The 16,971-nt window shown below is 38.5% G+C and overlaps 1 protein-coding gene across 4 annotated transcripts in view; it reads right to left on the minus strand.

Moving 5' to 3' along the window:
* Nucleotides 1-16,971, minus strand: part of Pdp1 (PAR-domain protein 1) — a 58,414-nt gene that overhangs the window by 25,336 nt on the left and 16,107 nt on the right. The gene's annotated exons all lie outside the window — the stretch shown is intronic.

Consider the following 16,971-nt stretch of genomic DNA (forward strand, 5'->3'; position numbering starts at 1 on the left):
CCTAGCGGGCAGAGCAGTCGTTGCAGTCATTGCTGCCGCTGTCGCTGCCGCTGCCAGCGTCGACGCAGCTCCACACACACACATACCTGCACACCTGCAAGGGTTATAGTCGCAGGGTTGCGGGGCGGCGAGCTGCGCTGACAGCGCAAATTGCAATGTAAGTTAAATACAAAAAAAAACAAACCCAACCAAAAAGGGGCCTATATACATATATATACTTATATACTTAGTACACATATTAAGGCCTAACTGTAAACTAGCGGTAGTAGATATCTCTCAAAAAGCAAGAAACTTGAAGCTAGTGCGCAGAATGGCGCAAAAAAAAATATTTGCAAATGCATAAATAAAAATAATAATAGTAATAAATATAAAAATAAATATAAATACTGCAGGGCAGCGACGCTGCGACGCAGTTGTAGCTAATGAAAATTCAACGAGCGACAGCAGCGACGTCGACGTCGACAGCAGCAGCGACAGCAGCAGCGACAGCGGCGACAAAGTCACGCGGATTTCAGTATGACCCAAAGCCCAGTGTCTAGCAACGTTCTAAGCACGTGTTGTGAACACACAGGGACGGGCCACACACACACACACACACACACACACACACACACACACACACACACACACACACACACACACACACACACACACACACACACACACAGACACATACACATGCGGCAGCTGAAACTGAGAGACAGTTAAGCGCACACGCGCACACACACACAGAGACACACACACATGCAGAGTGGCGCGCACGTTGAACAGACGGATTGCATTTGGCATACTTACAGATACAGCTACAGCCACAGCTACAGATAAAGATACAAATACACACACACACACATACACAGATACGCGGCAACTGAGCTACTCAGAGCCACAAAATTGTGCGCTGTTTTCGCTCAGTGTGCGACGCTCGGCGCTGCTTACAGTTAGCGAAAAAAAAAGAGGAGGGAGAAAAAGGAAAACAAATGCACCCGCGGCCATCTTCCGTTTCCTGTTCTAATTGGCATTTTATTTTGTGGCAAAATGTGATTAAAGTATCGATGACAGGCGCGTTGCAGCCGGACGCAATATTAATTGGCTTGCAACACGTGACGTATGCGCAATTTAATGGAAATTTCGGCTCTCGTTGCCCGGACAACCTTTGTGAGCTTAGCCCCGAACCTTAACCCCACGGCGTGCTACGTGATGAAGCATTCGCTTCATTTTCATCTTTACAATTAGAAATGAATATTTTGTTGTTAGTAATTAACCCTTTGGGATTTTGCAAATGCGCTTTTTAAGTTATTAAATTTCCATATAATTTGCCAATTTATCTATAAAAATTTTTGCGTGAGCTCATTAAGTTTTTTTATTCTGAGCTTCAAACGATTTGTTGTTAAAAACTGTTATAGGGTTAAGCAATTAAAAGTTCGATTTTTTTCATATTTAATTTTAAGTTTTTCCATCTATTTTAAAGCAAAAAAAGGAACAGTGAAACGGAACGCAAGAAGCGAACAGTGGCAAATGGAAAGGGAACTATGGAAACGCAACAGTTAAACCGGAACAGTAGAAAATGAACAGTCAAAATTGAAAAGGAGTAATGCAAGTGTAATTGGGAAAGGGAATTATTCAAATATATATTTATGTCGAGATGTACATACATATATTAAAAATGGAACAGTGGAATTGAAATGGCAATAGCTAAGTGTGGTAAATATAAAATCAAAGAAGAGCGATCAAAGAGGAACGAAAGAATGGAAACAAAAAACATTCGGAAATGGAACAATGAAAAGGAAGCTGTGGATATGGAACAGTGGAAACGGAACAGTAGAAATTAATAAGAAATAACATAATTGTAATTGGCGAAGGAAAATATAGAAAAATATGTGTATTCATGTTGAGATGTACATATGTATGTATATTAAATGTGGAACAACGGAATTGAAAGGGCAACTGCTAAAGCAGGTAAAAGTAAAATAAGAGAATCAAGAAGGAACGAATTACTGGATATGTGAGACTGAAATAGGGAATTTAGAACTATTTATATTTTGTAGAAATTTTGAATAAGTATAATTATTAATAAGTATAATGAATAATTCAGAATAATAAAATAAATACCCGACTAGGAGATACACTGGTAGATTTGATTCAAAATCGTGTAAATACCAAAACCCAATGCATACAACATTTATTTTATATCAATTTTGTGGGTAACGGGAGGGATATATCCGAAATGTGAGACCTTTCCAATCTGTTTATGCCTTACGAGTACAAAAACCGAAACTTTGGTGTATCTAGTTCCTAAAATTTTCGAGCTATGCGTATAAAACCAAGACTGTATCGATACTATCGAAACGGGCGAGATATCGGAAAAAACTGATAAGCTCTTTCTGCGTTGGGCATACGCGAATTAACATCGGCTCGTCGCCCCGATCAAGAATAGATATATATACATATATATATCAAATGAAATAGAAGATGCTTCGTACTTCAATTTGCCTTCTAGCCATTAAAAATGGCTTCAAACAAATGCTTATCAGGCAAATAAATGCAATCGTAATTATTTAAAAGCTCGCCTTTATTTTGAACATTCAAGAGTATGCACACATGTTTACAAAGCGCTTGCCGTAAATAGATTAACTATTTTTAAATACATGTGAACCCGTTGCACCGATACGCCCCACCGCCTCCACCCCTTGGCGTACCGCTCAGCAGCTTAGCTTGTTCACATGCCAACCCCACACCACTTCATTTTCACCCTCACCCTCACCCTTACCCTCACCCTCGCCGCAAACAAATCGCATCAGCGAACCAAATCAAGCATACAACCCGTGATCCGTCTATTTAAAATGCCAGCGACCAGCACGGCAACAGGTCGAAGAAGTTGTCGTCTGGTGCATTGTTGTTGTTGCACAACTTCGTTGCAGTTGGAATCAAGCCGAAGCTGTGCAAGCTCCTGCCCGGAGCCGCCAATTGTGGGCAGCCAACCGTAAAGGATTCCCACAGCGTGCGCTGCCATTGGCGCAGCTGGCTCGTCAGCGGCCTGCACCAATCAGAGCAACAGGCGCTGGGCAACAGTTGCCAACAGTTGCGTCGCTGTCGCTGCCAGCTTTGGCAGCGCCAGCAGCGGCGCAAGCGAAGCGACAAACAGCTGCGACGACGACAAACGACGACGACGACGGCGACGACGACAAACGACTCGTCGTTGTCAGGTTTTCTATTTGTTTTGCTGTCAGTTGTTTTGTTGTTGTGATATCACGTTTAGCGTCCACGTGCGCCGGCCTCCGTTCTGCACATGTGTGTATCTGTGTACGGTTGTGTGTGTGTGCTTGTGTGTGCGTTTCTGTGCTTTTGATTATACATACACATGCACACACAAATGCACAGGCACGCAGCGGCGCTTGTGCCGCAATGAATGAGCGCCGCCGTCGTCGTCGTCGCTGAGAGAGCGAGAGAGAACAAAACAAACACTCAAAATAGCAAGAGGAAGAGTGCAGTTCAGAAGCTTGCAAATGAGCGAAACAAGAACAAAAATAGCAGCAACAACAGCAAGAAGCACAGTTAGGCGACAAATGAGTCGTTTTTGTTGCTGCTTAATGCAGTCGAAATCACACGCACTCACTCACTCACACACAAACACACAAACTCAGGCAATGCGTGTGACTCGGACTCACACACACACACACACAAACTCACAGACTGAGTTTCATTTCAAAGAAAAATCAAAATAAATTGCGCAAAAATACAAATCGAAAGCTTTTGCAAAGAGCTAAAAAAGTCGACTCTAAGGAAACAGCCCTTCCCCCCCTCGCAACCCCGCGCTGACTATTTAGCAGCCCTTAGGCAGAGTAAACAAAATAATTGTAACAATTACCCAAGACGGGCAGGGCGAGGGGGTTTGTGGCGCACCAAGGGGGGGGGGGAGGGGGACGCAGTTAACGCTAGTTGTCGTGCCTATTGTTGTATTTATTATAATTTACAACTTTTGTTCATAGTTTAATTGAACAGCGGCGCACACACACACACTCAAACACACACACAGAGACAGACACACACACACACACACATTTGCACTCGCCTTGCGACTTGAATTTGCGGCCAGCTGTGATTGTTATTGTTTTTTCGGGTGAGAGAGGGGGCTGTGTTTGTGGTGCGGCTTCTATTAATGGCTGCGGCTTGTGTTTGGTGGACGATGGGAGAGGGTGGAGAGGAGGGGGGGCGGTTTCATATACTACGCTGCATTTTAAGTCGTTCTACACGTGTTTGGCAGTAAAGTTTCCACAGCAGCTCTTAACTGCTGCAGTGTGGCAATTATTTTGGAAATGCTAACACGTTTTTTTTAATGCGGCCACAAATAATAGCAATAACTATTTAACTGTAATAAATAATTAAACAGCTGACCCAGTTAAGGCCAATACTTGCTAGAGATAACTTATTGATGGGCAGAGCAGGCGATTGTTAACTGAATCTCCATCCATATGATTATACCCGAAAATATAAATCATATTTAGGAGGTTTTTTTAAGTGAAATATAGTCACAGTTTCTATAGCAAAAACGCACAGAATTGTATAAGAAGTGATTAATTATAATTAATAATCCTCCATCTATTAATTATAAAATATAAGTTTGCAAAAAGTACGAAGTTCTGTAAGCACAATTATTTCACAAAAAAGTTCTAATGCATATTAATTGTTCCTATTTCCGATCGAAAACTTTCTATTTGATTTATAAATATTTAATTTAAATATTAAATTAAATATAAATTCATTTATACATTTTTAATTGAATTTGATTTGGTTTAAATTTCAAAGTTTTTAATTTAATTTAAATTTATTTAATTATTTTTAATATTTAATTTAAATATTAAATTCACAATTTTTAGAGATTCTCATGAAGCTCTACATAATACTAAAATAAATATTTTAATATATAAATTTAGACATATATGTAGTATGTATACTAGAAGGAGAGGTTACCTTATCCAACTTCCGATCTTATAAAGCGAACTAGTCAACCGATTTCTGTTATCTAAAGGTATTTTTAGATTCGCCATTGTCTTCCTCTTCGGGAATACGTGATAACTGTTGGGTTGCCTTAACTTCAGTTGCATTCTGATCAATTATCATTTAGCCCCTTCTACTGGTGACAGTAACTAAATTAAATTCTGACCAATTACCCATTCGCATACCGTTGGGAGGAAGGTATATAAATAGTCAGGTGAGTGTCTGGTTTTATTCGCTTATTGTTTTGGTTTGGGCTGATCTTGTGGGTATATTCATATGGTAATCTGCGGTTTAGTCTGATGCTACCAAACAAAATATGATCATAACATACACACACACACAAACACGCATATCAGAAGATACTTTCAGTACATTTGAACCGATAAAAGTGGTTGAAGTCCATTTGCAATCGCATCGGAAATCGATTTAGTCAATAATTAAAAAAAAATATGAGAAAAAAATTAAATAGTAGAACTCAACTGGGCCGAGTCAGCGCTGGGCGGGCAGCTTCTGGCTTATTAACCTGTGGAAATTTTCGAGTTTCAATTTTAAGCGCGATAAGTGAAAAGAAGTCAAAAGAAACCGCAAAATTAACGACTGCGCTGCCGGCTGCGCTGCCGGCTGCGCTGTCGACGGCAACGCTGCGACACGCTGCGCAAACATGTGACAGTGTGTGCAAAGGAGAAGGAGGAGCAAGGTAGACGGAAAAGGAGAACGTGCAGGTGAAGCAGAAAGGCAACCAAAACAAGCTGAAACACAAAAAATTTCATTGCAATTTCTTGTCGTAGGCAACAAGAAAGAAAAAGACAAAATAAAATTGAAATTAATTGCAGCACTTCATGGGGCGGGGGCGCCGCGGGGCGGGGGCATTTATTAAGCCCCGCGCACGTGTTGCAGCCAACGGTGCGGCGTCGACAGAGTTGTGTCTGCTGTGCGGGGTGCGGGGGAGGCGCTGCTGTGGGCTGCGCCAGACAAGCTGCCTACAACATGTGAAAAGAGCTGAAGAGAGCGAGCGAGATAGTGAGCGAGAGAGAGAGCGAGACAGCAAAAGCAGCAAAGCTTGCAAGCGCAAGCTTTTGCAGCCAAGTTGCGCCAAACTGCCACCAGAGGGCGCTGCTGTCCGAAAGCTTTAAGCTGTCAGTGTTGCCTGCGTGCGCATAAAAAGTGTAGTAAAATAGTAGCAATAAAAACTGTTGTGGTTCAAAGTGCAGTCTGAACGCAAGTTATCGATGCGTGCTGTAATCGATATGCAATTAATTCTTATCAGACTGTGTGCTTTAATTGAATGAATATTTGTCAAATTGGTTGATTGAAGTACAATGTCCCTGATTGCTGGCGTTGCGCCCATACAGTTAGTTTAATAGAGAAAATAAATATAATTATCAGCAATCACACACACACACACACATACGCACACAAATTCATTCAAATTCTAATTGGAGTGAAAACATTTTTGGCTCCCAATTGTGCGTGTGCGCTCTCACTCACTCGCTCACGCCTGCTGTCTCGCTCTCGCACGCTGCTGAGCATATTGTTATAAATAAATATACAAAATTGCGCTTCATTCACAAAAGTTGACCAGCAAATTGCATAGGTGTAAGGGAGAAAGAGTGTGTATGGCCAGCTGCTAGTTGTCGCCGCCAGGGGGCGCCACGCCACAATTGCTGCTCCCCGTGCTCAGCTTATATCCTCATTAAACCAGTATTAACGGCATTTATTCATGCTCGAGCCGACAGATGGCGTCTGCTAGTGCATAACGTGTGCTAATTGGTCGGAAATAGGGTTATTTTCATGTCTTCTTTGTGTCTGTATTCGTAGAATTCGAAACAATTGCCTTTAATAAGCAGTGCGAAACTTTTTTTTAGGGTATCTCCAATCAGAATTGAGCGTTAGCTAAGATCGTAACACGGACAAGCTGATTGACAGACTGATTGTTGAAGTCGTCTGATCTGTTGTGTTCCAGAATACATATGTAATGCGAACGGGTGGGAAATGTAAGCAAAAATACAAAGTCGGGAAATGCCCACTAGAAGGTAGATTAAGGTATAAAAAGTCAAAGAAGAGAAAGAAACAGGTCAGCAAAAAGCAGCACTACCATTCAAACGTTTACGAATCAGGTAGAAAGTGAAAGCAAGAAAAGTTGCGCTACCATTCAAATGTTTACGAATGCGGCACAAAGAGACAGCAATTAAAAGCTGCACTAGCATTCAAACGTTTACGAATGCGGCACAAAGAGACAGCAGTAAAAAGTTGCGGTACCATTCAAACGTTTACGAATGCGGCACAAAGCGAAACAAAGAAGGTACAAAAATGCGACAGAGGGCGTGCGAGCTGTTTTTGCTTAAGACTTGGGTTAAGTTTTTTAAAAATGTGCTCTTTCATGTCTGCTGCTTGTTTCTAAAATGTTCTTGATTTATTTGCTCGGACACATTTTGGTTCAACCTTCTGCATGCCGCCAAATATTTCCAATTTGTTGTCACAAGTACAAAAAATATGTGTGTTGTTGTTGTTGTTGTTATTGTTTTTGTCAACTAATTCCTTAAGTTTTCAACAAAAATATTTGCGACACTTGCTTTTTGACAGTTCTAAAAATGTGTAAACCGAAAAAAAAAAACAGAAAATAAAATCAAAGGCGCGTGTTAAATTTCAGTTTTCGTGTCGCGGAAAATGCTGAACACAAATTGAAATGGAAAATATGTGAAAATTACTTAGCGAATGCCCGGGCAATGACAAATAGTTTTCTAGTTGTTGTTGTTGTTGTTGTTGTAATTTGTTGCCCTTTTTTTAAATGTATTTTTTTTTGTAAATTTATTTCCGTTCTGAATGGAAATTAACCCGAGCTGCTGCCCGAAATGATGTAACCGCGTTTTCTAATTGCCGCGCTGAGCAGTCGCATGTGAAACTACTTCAAACTGGCAATTTTGTATGCTTTATGAATGCAATACCTACCGACCAACCACCCCACCCCCCCCCCCCCCTTGCCAGTCACGGCAACAGTCGCCCCCCCCCCTTTTTAACGGCCGCCTCTGGGGCTGTTGATGCGTCTCTGACGGGCGTTAATTGAGCTGTTTATTATAATTGTGTTTTGTGTGTTCTACGGGTTTTTTCTATTCTTCTCGTTGTTGTTGTTTTCTGTTGTTGTTGTTGTTGTTGTTTGTTATTGTTGTGCCTGTGAGTGTTAATTGAGTATACGTAATTTTTAGTTCAGCCCAAAAAACGCAATCGCCCAAAGATTCGCGTTGAGAAATTATCGATAGCCTTTTTTTTTGTATCTAAAAACAATTTTTGCTTTGTGTTTTCGCATGACTTGTAATTAACTCTTTTTTAATGATCTTTAAATAAGTTCACAAACTTGCTGAGAACAGCTTCTCTCTAACAATCATGCACATTTCCTACTGTCTACACAAACTAGACTCAAAGTTTCGTTGTTTTCTGGGCACAGCTGCTTCAGGAGAGCGCAATTTCTATATAAAACTGAACAATCTTTTATATAGTAACAAGTTTCTTTGTCAACTGGGTGAAACTTTGCTTCTAAGTATATTATGTATTGCTTGGTAGAAGAGTGAGCGATAGAAAACGCAGGTTTGAACCAGCGACTACCAATACACTGGTTCAAATCCAGGGCTACGAATCCCAGGCTCATATGTAATGCAATATACTAAAGTCTTAGACGTTTTATAAGCTTGTAAAGAGTTTTATAATATTGTCATGAAACAATCGAAAGGCAAATGTCTGCAAGGGCATTCAAAATTCGGCGAAAATATCCTTACTTTTTCCTTTTTAGTTACATTTGAAATATTTAAAATTTGTGCATTTCTATTTGCATTTCATTTAGTTTACATATTTAAAATACTTTTAATTTTTTTTAGAGCATTATAAAACTTTGGCATACTCTTTTATAATTTAAGTTTATATAAATATTAAAAAAATTTGTCTGTTGTGCCTCAATTTCTTTAATTGAATTTTATTCTAATTTTAAAATAATTAAAACTTGTCCTTAGTTGAAGTTTATTGAAATCTTTTGTGTTGCCAATTTAATCTAGAGCTTTTCCCACCTTCCCCCCTTTACGTAAAAGTGTTGGGAAATTGTTTGCACCGGCACACTTATCAAATTAGAAAAACTTTTCGGCACACAAAACATATATATTTTGCACATCCGACACATTCGACTTGCGCTTAATTAATTAAATTAAAATGAAATTCTCTCATTTTGCAGACTTTCGAACATTTCGAAGAACGCAGTCCCATAAAATATACTCACCCACGACCATGTGCTGTGCTGAGAGGGAATTGGGGGCGGGGGCGGGGACGGGTCATTTGTGCACTCACCTGCAAAGAGAAAAAGCAAATAGAAAATTTGAAATTAATAAAGAAAATTAATAGAATTTCGCAGCAAATACACGTGTGCTTGAAACGAAAGCCAAACACACAGCTATAATGCAAAGACATATGTTTTTATGCCCCGTGTAAAGAGTAAAGGGTATTATGGTTTATCATGAAATTTGTAACACATAGAGGAAGACATATTCCAGCGCTTAAAGATTATACATTCTGGATCAATAGACGAGTCGAACAAATGTTCATTCAAATTTGCAAATTTTTTAAGATATTTATATATCTCTATATATAAAACTGCCACGCGCAAGGCCGGGATATACCCGCTATGATCCTATATAGACATATATAGGTCGAAATTTCCAACTCCCTTAGCTCGGTCAAATCTCATCAGATTTTCGCGAGGTTTCGGTCCTTGTTGATGTCTTGACCTCTGGATCAATTTGGCATTTTAAGCTGGCAACATTATTCTTGGTCGAAATTCATGTAAAAATTGAAATGCATGTATGGAAACTGCAAGAGTATTTAATCTTCGGCATGCTGCAGATAGTCATCCTTTTTTTTGCTTTCTTTGTTCTATGTACAATTTGGGCAATTAAAAGTACAAATTTAATAAGCAGAACACACGAGTGCACAAAATACTTGTACTATCCGCACAGAGAGCCACATCTAGTGAACATTTAGCTGCAGTTTGTCTTGTGATCCAACAAACATCAAAAGCCATTTGGCCAGAGAAAGGGGGAGTGGGAGAGAGAGGAGGGGTAGGTAGCTGCCTGCAGAGCAAGAAGGTGACTGAAATTCATTAAGGAAAACACAAAAGTCAGCTTGTCAGCAAGCAGAAAGAGACAGAGCGAGTGTGCGACAGAGATAGAGAGAGAGGGAGAGAGGGAGAGAGTTGCAACGGATGTGGCACATACAGCAGCTGTAGGGGCTGCGGCAGGTTGGGGCAAGGGCTGGGCAAATGGACGGCAATCATTTAAAAATTGTTGCGCACTGTGCCAAAATTTCAGCACACAAAATGCACAAATGAATTTCCCGCAAGAAAATCGCATATTTTTCGGCCAAGTTTTTGTTTAACTTTATGTGATTTCATTTTGACACTTGCTGAACGCATTACTGCGTTCGCCTGAGCCGCTCGCCAGTTGCCTGCCAAAAGTAATTAATGACAAATAGTTTATCATAACAATTTGCAATTTAACGCCCGACAAAAGGCCAACGCCAACTGCAGCTTTTATTGATTTAGCTGCTAAAATAAAGGAAAGAAAGTGTAGAAAATGAAACGAGCCGGTTTATTGGCTCATTAAGTGTGCAAACATTTGCCAGCCGACCCCCACCCCCCCCGCCCAGCCTCTCCATCTGGCCCACATTACGCATACGCCGCATTCGCCCAACAGTTGTTGCCACTTTTACAAGCTGGCACCTTTAATAACTCAGCAATAACAACAACGGGCTGCGCATCTGATGGATTCCATCGCATTCGCTTGAATGATCAAAAGCCAAAATAGCCAAATAGTTGCTCGAAAAGCTGCCAAACAATTGTCGGCTAACAATAATTGCAAATAACCGAATAATATGTTGAAGAATTTTATTTTATTTTTTTTTAATGCTTTTTGTTGTGCGTTTTTGTTTTTCGCACAGCTGGCAAAAGTTTTGTCTGTAGCCAAATAAAATAGCTCAAACTAAAAATCTCCCAAAATTTTTTTTTGTTGCTGCAAAACTTTGACGGATTTGTGTTTAAAACAAGCCAAAATTATCATAAAATTAAATTTAATTTAATTTTGTTTGAAGCTTGAGCTGAGTTTCCACTTAAACAAATTGAAATTTTCCCAGAAATTAAATTTGGCTAAATTCATGTTTTAGATAAATTAAATAATAAAAAAAATTAAATAATTTCTATGCCTATTAGATTATTATTGCAAGGCTTATGTTATTTCAAATAAATAAATATAATTAAACAAAAATCGAAATGAATTAAACTAATTAAACCCTCTGCTGCTTGCTAATCAATTGATTACAGGACTTAAAGAACTACTATTATAATGTTTATATTTTTATAAATAATGAAAACAATTAAACAAAACTCAAAATGAATTTAACCTGTTTTCACTTTTGCATTGATAATCTCTCTGCCTCTATTATCTCTGATTTAGTTCGCATAATTATAAAGTTATATTCCAGCTAAAAATCTCTCCGCAGCCAACTAATTGATTAAGCTGACATTATCTGTCGACATAATTAAGTGCAACTAATTAAAATGATATTTAAGCTTTTAAAACTATTATTGCATATTTGATACTCATTTTCCGAGCGATTCTCCATCTTAATTAAAGCTGACAATATTATGACAATGTGAATTTCCATTTCCATTTCCATTTCCATTTCCCTTTTAATTGACGGCAATAACAAACTCTTCGTCCACTCACTTTGCAGCTTTTACTCGAATTCCCTCTGTCCGCTTTTCTTTTAGCCTTCTTCTTCTTCTTTCCCACTCAATGACAGCCGCCCGCATTTGGTTAGCATTTTCCGGCCACTAACCGCAACTTAATTGAAACGAAAACCAAAAATTTTAATGAAGCTGCCGCGAGCCGCATTTGCATTTGCCGCGGCTGCTGCCTATTCTTTACTTTTCTTTTTTTTTTTAAGTTTTCCTTTTTATTTTTTTTTGTAATTTTCTCTTTTGTTTTTCTTTTATTTTTCATTTGGCACTCTGTTTTTTCAACATTGTCGCCTTTGCAGTTAGCTGCTTAAGTGTTTTTTATTTCAATGAAATGAGCCTAGCAATGTCTGTCCCCCTCCCCCCCCCCCTTCGCACACCCGCCCGCCACCTGACAGACAGCTCCACACCCCCTCAGGCACCCCGCCCCCTCTCCCTTCCCCCTGATATAGCAGCCATGAATCGACGTTTGCCGCTCGACGCTTTCATCAAACGCAACAAAAAAAGCATTCACAAATTTCTTGTTGCCTTGCACACACTTTTACTCACACTCTATTTGCAAGTTGTTTATTTGCACTATTTATGCATACCCTGTCATTTTGAGTGAACGAGTTAGATTAGATTGGTTTCTATAAATAAGGCACTTTATACGAAGGTATTTACTTTTAAAGCTCTTTATAAGATTATGTGTGCCTAGCAGAAACTCAGACTTTGCTAAAATTAAATGTTTGGTATACAGCTTCTCATAGCCAAAATGTAGCTAAATAAATGTATATAAAAATTATTAATTGTTAATCATTTTATATAGAACATTTTATATAGCTGATTCCCAGGCCAATGTTCTATCTGCCCTGTCTCTCATTTTTATGTCATTTTTCATATGTTCAAACAAATTCAAATTCAAATTATCAAATTGTATGTTTTACAGGGTATTTGCTAGTCAAGCCACGCCAATTAGCTGAGTTTGGTTTATGGCATTTGCCATTTCACAAGTGCTCAATGCATTTGCTGCACTTTTGTTAGCACAGCCAAGTGTGTGTGCGAGTGTGCGTGTGTGTGTGTGTGTGTATATCTGTGTTGCGCTTGGGTTAAGAGATTTTTCACATCTTTCTAGGGTTAAACGCACCTCAATTTCGGCTATGCACGACTAATTATTGATAGTCGATGCCTTGGGAAATTACTTTGTGCTAAGTTTTTGTATTCTTGCTTATTTGTTGTTTTTATTTTGATTGTAGATCTAACAAATTAAGTCAATTTTTGGCAGCCACAACAATTTGTTGTTGTCGTTGCTGTTGTTGTTGTTGTTGCTGGTATACATTAATGCATGTCTCATTCGCCTTGGTCGCGTCTGCCAGCCAAGCACTTGGCTCTTGCCTCAGCTACCCCCGCGGCAACGACGCGCAGCGTGTTAATTGAATAAAAAGTGTAGCATGTGTAGCAACGGCAAGAGGCAGGCTAGGAGGGTGGGGAGGTGTGTGTGTGTGGCAAGATGTGTAAAAGAAAAACTTAGAAGTAGCCACAAGCTATGAAAATAGTTGAGAGCACGCTTTCGGTGCTTTCAAGTGCTCGCTGCGGCTTGTTGTTGTGTCGAGGCTGTTGCCAGCTGCGCGCCCTGCGAACAACAACAACAACAACAACTGCTACTAAAACAACAACAACTGCTACTAAAACAACAACAACAACAACAACCAGAGCACACAAGTCGCCCTCATCTTGGCACTTGCTGTGTGTATCTTAAAGCTACACTTGTAGCTGTATCTGTATCCTATGTTTGCCGTGTGTATCTAATAAACGCAAATTGACTAGCTTGCTCTAGCTATGAGCAGTATGGGGCGGCTACGGGGTGCTGGGCAGCTAAAGGGGGAGGGGGGGAGGGGGGCTGGGCACTGCTGGCTGGCAGTTCGTGACACTTTAATCTGGCGGATAAGGTAAATAGACAAAGTAGCGCATTAGATCACAAAACACACACCCAGCTCGACATGTTAGTTGCAATGTTTGTTGCCGTTGTTGTTGTTTTTATTATTGTTGTTGCTGCTACTTTGAGACTATTAAGTGAGCAATGCCGGACATCGGTTGGGCTATGACCTAAGCTGCGGCTTATATAGCAAAAAATTTCTAACTGCAAGGTGTCAAAATTGACAGAAAATTTATTGCCGATTATTTTCTAGGCAGACATGCAACTATTAGTAGGGAAACTTTATTGCACATTTTTATAATTATCTATATATATATATATATATATATATATAGCTAACTTAGTATCTATAAACATATAAGTTTTACTATCTCAAGTCAAAATGAGCTGCAAGCTTAGCTTTAATCGAAACTAAGCGTTTTAGCAGAATTTCTGTAAATCACCTAACAGAATTGCCATAAAATTAAAGAGCTAACAGCACACTGTTAACCTCGTTGTAACAATATCTCTGTTTGCTATGCTAAACTGCTTACCTTTGCGTTCAAGCAGCACAAATCAATGCTCTGTTACTCCATTAACACAAAATAATTTAACATGGCAGAGGAATGTTAGCAAAAGTGCTTTACAGTACTTTTTAAATAAAATTTAACAGAGCAAGCAACTATATTTAGCTAACAGCTTTCAAGCGTAACAGAATACAGCTATGTTAACAAAAGCCACAGCTAGAGCTGTTATGATTATCTGTCATCAATTAATTCAAAAGTTTCAATTTCAGTTTCCATTGCAGCACTGACACTTAGACCCAATAAATAGTTATTCAGCTATGAATTGAAAGCAATCAAAATGTCCAAGCTTATCAGCAAGACGGCAGGGTATTGTTTTTATTTTATTTTAACTTTAACTGGCTCCACTGGGCAAGCAGGTAGTGTTATTTACAACATCGGGCTGGGTAAACTATCCGCAAACGGTGTGAATAGCATGCCAAGTGCAAATGACCCCAATAAATTACACAACATGACTACTACGAAGCCCCAACTCAACCCTCCTCCGCAGCGGACTCTACAAACGTTCGACAGCAAAAAACAAGAAGAGGGTAAAACATTGTAGCTGAGAGATAGGAACGGGTCAGTTGGACAGATTGTTGTCTGGCCCGAACGTTGTTGGCTGGAAATATAAATGGCCATAAAATCTGAGCAAACGAATGACAATCAATGTGCAATGTGCGCTTTAAAGTAATAAAAACAACTCAGATAGACGAGTAATTGATGTGATAAAGATTTAAAATCATGAAATAGTCAATAGATAGTAGCTATAGATTAAAGTTAACTTATTGTTTACAAAAGCTTTTACAATAATGGAGAAAAGAGTTGGCTTTTGAATATTTTAAATAACTGCTGAGTCCTTTATGGAAGGCTAGAATATATACTCTTCCGATTCTTAACAAATTTATCTCAGCTTCTTCAAATATATCTATATAAACATTACATTTCATTAATTCTCATCTATGTTTTTCCTGTACGATGTTTAATCAAGCTAACTTCGCTGCGAGCTGAGCTTGAAGCTGCAAAGCGAATTTGAACCATAATGGTTCAAAACCCCTTTGGAATCAATCATTGCATTAATCTAACCATATTTGGGTATAGATAAAATGTAGCCCGCATCTTGTATATGAAAATATGCACAGTTTGCAATATTTTCGGTTCAGCGGGCAAATTATAAATAAAATAACTAGTAATAATTGTTTCATTCATAAATTGTTGCAATACAATTTCGATAACACAGGACAAGACAAAATATGAACCACAATCTGGTTTCAAGCAGCCGAAAATCGCAGCTGCACGAATCGAGTCTGAGCCAGTTTGCTGGTTCAAACCCTTTTTCGCTATGCAGCTCTGCTTTGAATCAGCTGATCAGCGAAAAGAAATACAATTTATTTATTATTTGAAGCATTTCTCAAACAGTTGCAACTGTACAAAGCGTACATAAGAAAATTTATTAAGTGCATTTAATTGTTGATTTGTTTTTGATTTTCATCAAATTTTCTCAACAAACTTGTTGTCATTTTCATAATTGTTGTTGTTGTTGTTGTTGTTGTTATTATTATTATTGTTGGCACTTCTACTTTCTATAATATCACGCCCGGCTGGCTGCCCGTGTTTTCATTTTATAGACGAATTCTGTTTCGTTTTCATTTGCAGTCAGTCGCATTTATTGGCCCCATGCCAAGCAATCTCCTGGTTTTATATAATATTCATATCGCAGTCACATATTTATATGCATATATATATATATACATATACGATGTTTATCCGTATCGCAATATATATGTTTATACACATATCTGCACGCTGATGACTCTAATCAAGACAATAAAAATAAATACTACACAATATTTTATTGCATGGCCATTGCTGTAAATTCCTTTTAATATTTAATGCCACATATTTTCTAGTATCTAGTATATTTTTGTATTTAGTATTTTTGCGTGTTTCATTTGTTTATTTATTTTATTTTTATTTTTTTGCTGTTAAATTTTGTGTGAAATTTGTGCTCGTAAATTTGAATAATATTTTAGCTTTTTGTTGCTATTCTTAATTTGAATGGCATAGTTATCGGCGTCATTTGCTAATATTTTTGTGTGTGGATTAGGGAATACATGATGTATCCAAGAAAACGTTAAAATATTATTTAGTGAACAAGTTTTAGCTGTGAATGGAGAACAGGGCTGTATTTCAAATTTATGGCTGAGATAACATTTATTATGTGGTTCACATAGAAGAAAATACCTTGATTAAATGGCCTTTACAAAGAGTTATTATAATATAAATGTAGAAACATTTAAAAATATGTTACAGACAGGCATTTAACAGAGCTTCAACATAATAGAGATGCATTACAGAGTGTGAGATAGAGTGGGAGAAACAGAGAGAGAGCTTAACATGATTAGTAAAGCGCATTAGCAGTGGGTTAGATGTTAAATTACATATGCAGCTATTGTATATTCAATGTTATATACTTAACAGTGCTATAACAAAAGAGACGCATAACAGAGTGACAGAGCTTAGCATAATGAGAAAAGAGCATTTGCAGAGGGCTACATGTTAATGTACATATGTATGTTATTGTAAGTTCAATGTTATCATTCTAACAGAACTGCAGCATAATGGTTAGGAAGAGAGAGGCGGCTCTTGCCAGCAAGCTTAACAGAATGGTGATTAGATGCAATAACAGTTATGTTAATTTACATATGTATGTTATTGCAAGTTGTACTGTACGGAATAATAGCTAGAAA

The sequence above is a fragment of the Drosophila montana genome, unplaced genomic scaffold, assembly GCF_035044405.1.
Source record: "Drosophila montana isolate Dmon_TW-CO22-7 unplaced genomic scaffold, ASM3504440v1 contig_3526_1, whole genome shotgun sequence".
Lineage (NCBI taxonomy): Eukaryota > Metazoa > Arthropoda > Insecta > Diptera > Drosophilidae > Drosophila > Drosophila montana.